The sequence below is a fragment of the Brassica napus genome, chromosome C8 (genome assembly GCF_020379485.1).
Source record: "Brassica napus cultivar Da-Ae chromosome C8, Da-Ae, whole genome shotgun sequence".
Taxonomy (NCBI): domain Eukaryota; kingdom Viridiplantae; phylum Streptophyta; class Magnoliopsida; order Brassicales; family Brassicaceae; genus Brassica; species Brassica napus.
Window position 1 is genome coordinate 19,064,865 of NC_063451.1, and position 8,161 is coordinate 19,073,025.

The window sequence follows — 8,161 nt, forward strand, 5'->3', positions numbered from 1 at the left end:
CCACATAGAGGCCTTTGAGAGGATCTGCAATTTCTCTCGCTCTAATGGAGTACCACCAGATTATGTCAAATGCACGCTGTTCCTATTCTCTCTCGAAGGGAAAGCTTCTCGCTGGCTGCAATCTCTCCCAACCGGTTCTCTAACCTCATGGGACCAGGTTTGATCAGCTTTCTTGAGCCACTTCTACACCAAGTCCAAAACGGCGGCTCTGCGGCATAGAATCTCCAATTTCACGCAGAAATCTGATGAACCTTTTTATGAAGCTTGGGAAAGGTACAAAGAGTACTAGAGGGAGTGCCCACACCATGGGTTTGATGACGATTACATATTGGAGGTGTTCTACGATGGAGTGAGCTATGAGTACCAGAACACCCTTGATTCCTCTAGTAACGGAGACTTCATGACTCAAACCACACCTGGTGCGTTCGCGCTGATTGAGAACATGGCTTCTAGTTCACTGAACAAGAACAAGGAGCATGATCGCTCCAAAAGCGTGAACAGCATAGATGACTTAGCAGCAAAGGTGGACCAACTGCTTAAGGGAAAACAGAGCCAAGTTTTCATAATGGAAGAAGCAACTCCTGAGAAGAGTGCAGGCGACAAGGCGTTTGAAGCTGAACAAGCAGGAGACAATCAGCAGAAGTGAGCTACGTAAATAGGCAAGGGTGGCAGCTCAAGAATTACCACCCAAACCCTAACGTAAGGAACAACCCACAGCTTTTCTGGCCTAAGCAGGACAAACCAGTTGATCCGGGGCAGAGAAACCAAGGTCAGTATGCGGGGTATCAGAAGAACTATCAACCCCGAACCTATGTTCTAAGCCAACCACAGAACAATCAACCAAAAATGCAGAACCACTAGAACACTCAGGTCGCTACTTCCTCCCCTGTCGCTGTTCCGCAAGATGGAACTAAAACCATGTTGCAGCAACTCCTCCAAGGACAACAGCTCCAAGAGAAAGCTCTGAACCATGTCACTACCGAGGTCAATACAGGAATGAACCATATGTTCGGAGATTTGAGCACCAAGTACGATAACGTCGCAAGCCATATGAGACGGATGGACATTCAGATAGCTCAGACTGCTGAGAGTGTCAAGAGGCAGCAAGGTACTCTACCTGGTAAAACAGACAAAAACCCCAAGGAGTGCAATGCGATTCAGCTAAGGAGCGGGAAGCAACTTTCCGAGCCAGAAAGGAGGAGGTTCACCGCGGCTGAGAAAGGGAAGCAGAAAGAGTCGGAACAACTGCCAGCCGATCAGGCAGATGAGAGGAATACATAACCAGCACTTGAAAGAAGTTCGCCAGGGCCATAACAACCAGCTGAAGCGGTGCGCCCGATCCCAGAGGCTGTTCCTCCTCGCAAATATATTCCTAAGGTCCCTTACCCTGTTCCAGCAAGGGCCACTCGTAAAGACAAAGAGGAAATGAAGTGCAGGAAGATGCTGGAGGATCTAACCGTCCGACTCCCCTTGACAGCCGGGAAAAATATCAGAGGAGAGCGAATTCATGACAGTTTCTAAGGAGTGCAGCGCAGTGCTTCAGAACAAGCAGATAAAGAAGCGAGGAGACCCCAGCAAATTTGTCCTCTCTATCCAAATTGGGCAGACAGTTTTTGCATGCTCCTTGGTTGACCTTGGGTCCAGCGTGAATCTCATGCCTTACTCTGTGGCTCGACGTCTAGGATACACGCATTTCAAACCAACTAAGATGTCATTGGTATTCGCAGATAGATCAGTCAAATCCCCAGTTGGTATTCTAGAGGATCTCCAAGTAAAGGTTGGGAACACCTCTGTTCCAGCAGACTTCGTTGTTTTAGAACTGGAAGAAGAGTCTAAAGATCCTCTCATCTTGGGAAGACCATTCTTATGTACTGTTGGAGCCATCATTGATGTGCGACAGGGGAAGATTGATCTGAATCTTGGAGACATAGTTATGCAGTTCGAGATGGATGAGTTGCTAAAGAAGCCGATGTTGGATGGGCAGACCTTTGAGGTTGATGAAGGGATAGATCCGCTCCAACCTCAAGAAGGAATGATCGAGGAGATTCTTACCGAAGACCCACTGGAGCTTGCACTAGTACGAGCTGAAGCCGAGCAGAGTGTAGTGAACATTGATGCAGATGGGTATGCCAAGATGCTTGACTCCGCAAGGAGTATGAGAAGAATAGTAGCGAATCTAAGTCTGGGGGAGGAGAGCAGCAGGGACGAAACCACTCCATCTGGAGCGAACTCTATACCGAACTCGCCTGTTGTGTCGAACCAACCAGAGGATCCTTGGAACGAGCTTAAAGCTCCCAAAGTTGAGCTAAAACCCCTTCCCAAGGGGCTCAGGTATGCTTTCTTAGGTCCGAATTCCACATATCCTGTCATTGTCAATGCTGAGCTAAATAATGTGGAAACTGCATTGCGTTTGTGTGAGCTTAGGAAATATCGTAAGGCATTAGGATATTCGCTAACTGACATACCTGGCATTTCACCTGATTTATGCATGCATAGAATACAACTAGAAGATGAATCAATGACTTCTGTCGAACATCAGAGGAGGTTAAACCCGAATCTAAAGGATGTCGTTAAGAAAGAGATTATGAAACTTCTTGAAGCAGGTGTAATCTATGCCATATCTGATAGTAAATGGGTCAGCCCTGTTCATGTTGTACCTAAGAAAGGTGGGATCACTGTTATCACAAATGAAAAAAATGAATTGATCCCTACTAGGACAGTGACATGACATCGCATGTGCATTGATTTCAGAAAATTAAATGTAGCAACCATAAAGGATCACTTTTCACTCCCTTTTATTGATCAAATGCTTGAGAGATTGGCTAACCACCCATATTACTGCTTTTTAGATGGTTATTCAGGTTTCTTTCAGATCCCTATCCATCCAGATGATCAGGAAAAGACGACGTTCACCTGCCCCTATGGAACGTACGCTTACAGGAGAATGCCATTCGGCTTGTGCAATGCGCCAGCGACATTTCAGCACTGCATGATGTCAATCTTTACTGACCTGATTGAAGACATTATGGAGGTTTTCATGGACGATTTCAGCGTCTATGGAAGCTCCTTTAGTGTCTGTTTGTCTAACTTGTGCAGGGTACTAAAAAGGTGTGAGGAGAAACATCTCATGCTCAAATGGGAGAAGTGCCACTTCATGGTCACAGATGGGATTGTTCTGGGGCACAAGATCTCCGAGAAAGGAATTGAGGTGGATAAGGCAAAGATCGAGGTGATGATGAGTTTGCAACCACCAACAAATGTGAAAGCTATCAGGAGTTTCTTGAGTCACGCTGGGTTTTACAGACGGTTTATCCAGGACTTCTCAAGGATAGCGAGACCACTCACCAGACTGCTCTGCAAGGAGATCAAGTTCGATTTTGACAGTGAGTGTCTAGCTGCGTTCCACACCATCAAAGGAGCTCTAGTCAGCGCACCTGTTGTGCAACCGCCAGACTGGGATCTCCCCTTCGAAATCATGACTGATGCAAGCGACTTTGCAGTCGAAGCAGTACTTGGGCAGCGCAAGGATAAGAAACTTCATGTGATCTATTACGCGAGCAAAACTATGGATGAAGCTCAGTGCAGATACGCCACAACAGAAGAACTCGTGGCTATTGTTTTTACATTCGAGAAGTTCAGATCCTACCTGGTGGGATCTAAGGTGATTGTGCACACAGACCATGCTGGTCTTAAGTATCTGCTCACAAAGAAAGATGTGAAATCGAGGTTGTTACGGTGGATTCTTCTCCTCCAAGATTTCGATCTTGAGATAAAGGATAAGAGAGGAGTCGAGAATGGGGTTGCAGACCATCTGTCCAGAATGAAGATTGATGACGACACACTTCATGATGAAGAACACCCAGTGGAACACGTCAATGCGATTGGTCTGCGTTTCGCGGAACAACCTCTGCGAATCACATCTGACTGCTCTAGCATCGCGGAACAACCTCTGGGAAGGAGATCCGATTGTTATCACGTTGCGGAACATCCAGTCGCCGTGATCCAAAAGCAGTACTCTCACCTCCCGTGGTTTGCTGAGATTGCAAATTTTCTTGCTGCTGAAAAGCAACCCCTTAAGTTCACTGGAAACGACAAGAGAAAATTTTTAAGGGAGGCGAAGCGTTATGTTTGGGATGAACCGTTTTTGTACAGACATGGCAAGGATGGCTTGTTCAGAAGGTGTGTTCCAGAGGCAGATATTCCAGGAATCCTACAACACTGCCATGGTTCATCTTACGTAGGCCACTTCGCTACATTCAAAACGGTTTCCAAAATCCTTCAAGCAGGTTTCTGGTGGCCAACTATGTTCAGGGATGCTCAAGCGTACATAGCCAGGTGCGATGCATGCCAACGACTTGGGAACATCAGCAAGAGGAATGAGATGCCTCAGAATTACATTCTAGAGGTTGAGGTGTTCGACTGTTGGAGAGTCGATTTCATGGGACCATTCCCTTCGTCCTTTAAGAACGAGTACATCCTCGTCGCCGTTGACTATGTATCTAAGTGGGTAGAAGCGATAGCAAGCCCTACTAATGATGCAAAAGTGGTGACTAAGATGTTCAGCTCCATCATCTTTCTAAGGTTTGGAGTGCCTCGAGTCGTCATTAGCGATGGTGGAACACACTTTATCAACAAGGCATTTCAGGGCCTCTTGAAAAAGAATGGAGTGAAGCACAAGGTAGCAACCGCTTATCATCCGCAGACGAGTGGACAGGTTGAGGTTTCCAATAGGGAGATCAAGAGCATTCTCCAGAAAACTGTCAACACTTCAAGAAAGGATTGGTCACTTAAGCTGGACGATGCATTATGGGCCTACAGAACAGCCTACAAAACGCCACTGGGAACAACTCCCTATCACCTGGTCTACGGTAAAGCATGTCACCTCCATGTCGAGCTCGAATACAAAGTTGCATGGGCAGTCAAGTTACTGAATTTCGACATCAAGCCAGCAACCAAGCGACGCATGATCCAAATCCATGAGCTGGAAGAGATAAGGCACCTCGCCTATGAAAGCTCCAAAATTTACAAGGAGAAGACCAAGGCCTACCATGACAAGCGCATCATTGCCAGACATTTCGAACCAAACGATAAGGTCTTGCTTTTCAATTCAAGGTTGAGGTTGTTCCCAGGCAAGCTGAAGTCTAGATTGTCCGGACCCTTCAATGTTAAGGAAGTTCGACCCGACGGAGCTGTTGTGTTACTGGACAGAAAAGGAGACGAGTTCGTAGTGAACGGGCAGCGCGTAAAGCATCACCTTGCTGACTCCACTATCGCAGAGGGAGAAGAAATTCCCCTAAGCGATCCCCCATCAGCCTGATCGGCTGATCCAAGTCGAGCTAATGACTTTAACCAAGCGCTTGGTGGGAGGCAACCCACTGGTTAGTATATACATTGTTTTCCATAGTCTGTTTAATTTCTTTTCTGATTTATTTTGTAGGTCAAAACAAGAAAAATCGGACTCTTCAGTCAGAACAACCAAAGGACTTTTCTTCTGGTAGAACAACCCATTGACTGTTCCAGGTAAGTGTTCCGAGCAAAAAAAAAAAAAAATTAAAAATTAAAAAAAAAGAGAGAGTGAATTTCGGGGGCAGTAGTTAGGGTTTTGCCTATTTAAGGCTTCACTCTTCCACTTTCCCCTTTCAGTCCGCCGTACACTAATCCTCATCCTTGCGATTTTTAAGCAACCACCAAATCTTTGATTCTCAACCGTTTTAAGTGGTTTTTGCTTCTCACTCGTTCGGAATCTCGAGTTCTCTCTGTTTTTGCAGTTCACTTCACCAGTTTCTACAGGTAAGAGGCTCGGCTATCCCCATCCAAATCGCAAAAACTCGGTTTGCAAAGTTCCAGTTCTAACCGCTTCATAGATCGATTCTTGTTGAACTAATTGGTTTCGATTTTCCCTTGCGCTGTTAGGGTTGATTTAGAATATGAACTCACTCCTCTTTCACATTTGCGATTTGAGATTGATAGAACTGTTCATTTTGTGGATAGTTGAATGAAGTCATGGGGGTTAGATGTCAGTTTGTTGGTTGAAGTGAAAAGCGGATTGCGGTTCGCACAAGGAGAGATGGGAATAGTTCCATTCCATTTCTTCTGTGCGACATAATGGAACTAATGCTTTATCTTGTTTGCCTTGTAGATGGCAAGAACTAAGCAATCCGCCAAGCGAACGAGAGCGACCTGCAGCACGCCACCCCCGCAAGCACAGCAACAAACCTCCGCGACCTACCCGTGGCCCCGTGAACAAGAGGGTGAACCGATTGATCTCGACAGCCCATTGCTCTTGGATTTCAACTGCGAGGGGTGGGATAAGGGAACAGCAGCGCATTACAACGCCCTCCTCCGAGTTGACGTGTTACCCACTCGTTTCTGCCACGCGGAGACTTTGGCTGATCTTGGGATCGACGAGGATGTGTTCGAAACGCTGCACGCCATCGGGATAGCTTCTCTGTGCTATACAACACACGAGCTCTACCCAGACCTTGTTCGCCAGGTGCTCGCCACAGCCACGATCACGTACGAGAATTCCGATGCACCCTCCTACGCCAATTGTTCGTTCTCTTTCATGGCAGATGGAGAGTACTGCTCCTTGTCCCTCAACAAGCTCAATGAAATCTATGAGACAGCCACTGAACCGAAGGGAGTAGCGGTGGCGAAAAAGTTCTCTCCTTCTAACACCTTTTGGGACTGCATTGCGAATGGTAACTTCACACCAGGAAAGGCCTACCAGTCGCAGATCCGGAACCCCGCACTTCGTGTCATCGCGAAGATCATCTCAAACCTCCTGTTCGCTAAGGATCCGACCTCAAAGGTCACCAACGGGGAGCTGCAAACCCTGTACGCTGGTATTGAGGATGAAATCCGCGCTTCTGGGTCCGACATTCCCATTCAAAAGGTCAAGATGAACCCCGGTTTCAACTTCATGACCATGATCTGCGAGAGGCGATAGTGCCTTATGCACGGTTCGAAAAAGAAGGACAGAAGCGATAGCTTGCTCACACCGCTCTTAAAGCATTTCGGCATTGATCTCAGCAAGTATAGCGTCAACAAGGAGGTTCAGTACCTCGACATTAAGTACTTTATGGCGTGCCACATCATGCGAGATGAAGAGACCTACAGCTTTTTTGATAAAGCTGGTGCCCAGCTGTTCACCAAACTGCCGCATCCCGAGATAACCAGGTTCAGCGTGTTCGACAACATACGATTCCTCCCTCCACCCGAGCTCCTTTGCACTGATCCACGTGATGCAGCACCTGACGCGGACATGGATGACGTTGAGGACATCACCCCAGAAGCTGATCCATCATACGAACTCGGAGAGCTAGCTGATGTGACCGATGATCAAGCTTACCGACGCTGGATGGTTGACTCGCAGCGGAAGAACAACAGCCTCATGCGGAGGATACTCCATCTCGTCATTGGCGGCTGCATTGGAAGGAGTACCCAGCGACAGTCTCCAACGGAGCGGACTCCAACACCGCACCGACCAGGAAAGGAGCCTATGGGAACAAGCACTTCAACAGAGGAGGTTCATCGCTCGCACAACAGACGATCCTTTGATCCAGCCGAGAGCGGCGAGTCCGACTGAGTCCGCAAGGACTATTCTCTATCCATTGTTTTATTCATCTGAACTCTTTTATTTTTATGTTTTATGCTTTGTGTTGCTTTTCGGCTGACCTCAGCTTCATTTACACCAAGGATGGTGTCGATTAAGTCTGGGGAAAGCAGTGTATGCTGAAACTCTATTTCTTTGCTTTTGAGTCAGTCCTCGTGTCATTTGGATGTTTTATCTAGTCAGCTTAGGATCGAGTCAGTTAAAACTCTTGCGGGAATTAGGACCTTGTGATATATTCTTTTAACCACCTCGTGCTCTAACACTCTTATCCAGTGACCTTAGCAGTGATGAAAGAACCCACACTTGGACCTGGAACACCCTCCGACTTATCTCATTTGATTCTCCAGAAGCTCTCATCCGATCAGGTTACACTGGGTAGACTCAACTCCACCCAACTTGAACCTAATCTTGACTGAAATTCTTCTTGTTATGGGCACTAGATCAGGGAAATGAGACCCACGCTCAGGGCTTCTTACTCTTTTTACCAATCTTGCTGATCCTGAGCGGCTAGCTCATCTTTAGCTAGTTCCAACCTTGTACCTAAGC

At 47.0% G+C, this 8,161-nt stretch overlaps 1 non-coding gene across 1 annotated transcript; it reads right to left on the minus strand.

Annotated features, from left to right (window-relative positions):
* Positions 1 to 205: 205 nt before the first annotated feature.
* LOC125592152 lies at positions 206 to 312 on the minus strand. Its single transcript, XR_007328001.1, has one exon. It is a non-coding gene; the product is annotated as a small nucleolar RNA R71 (small nucleolar RNA).
* Between the last annotated feature and the right edge of the window lie 7,849 nt (positions 313 to 8,161).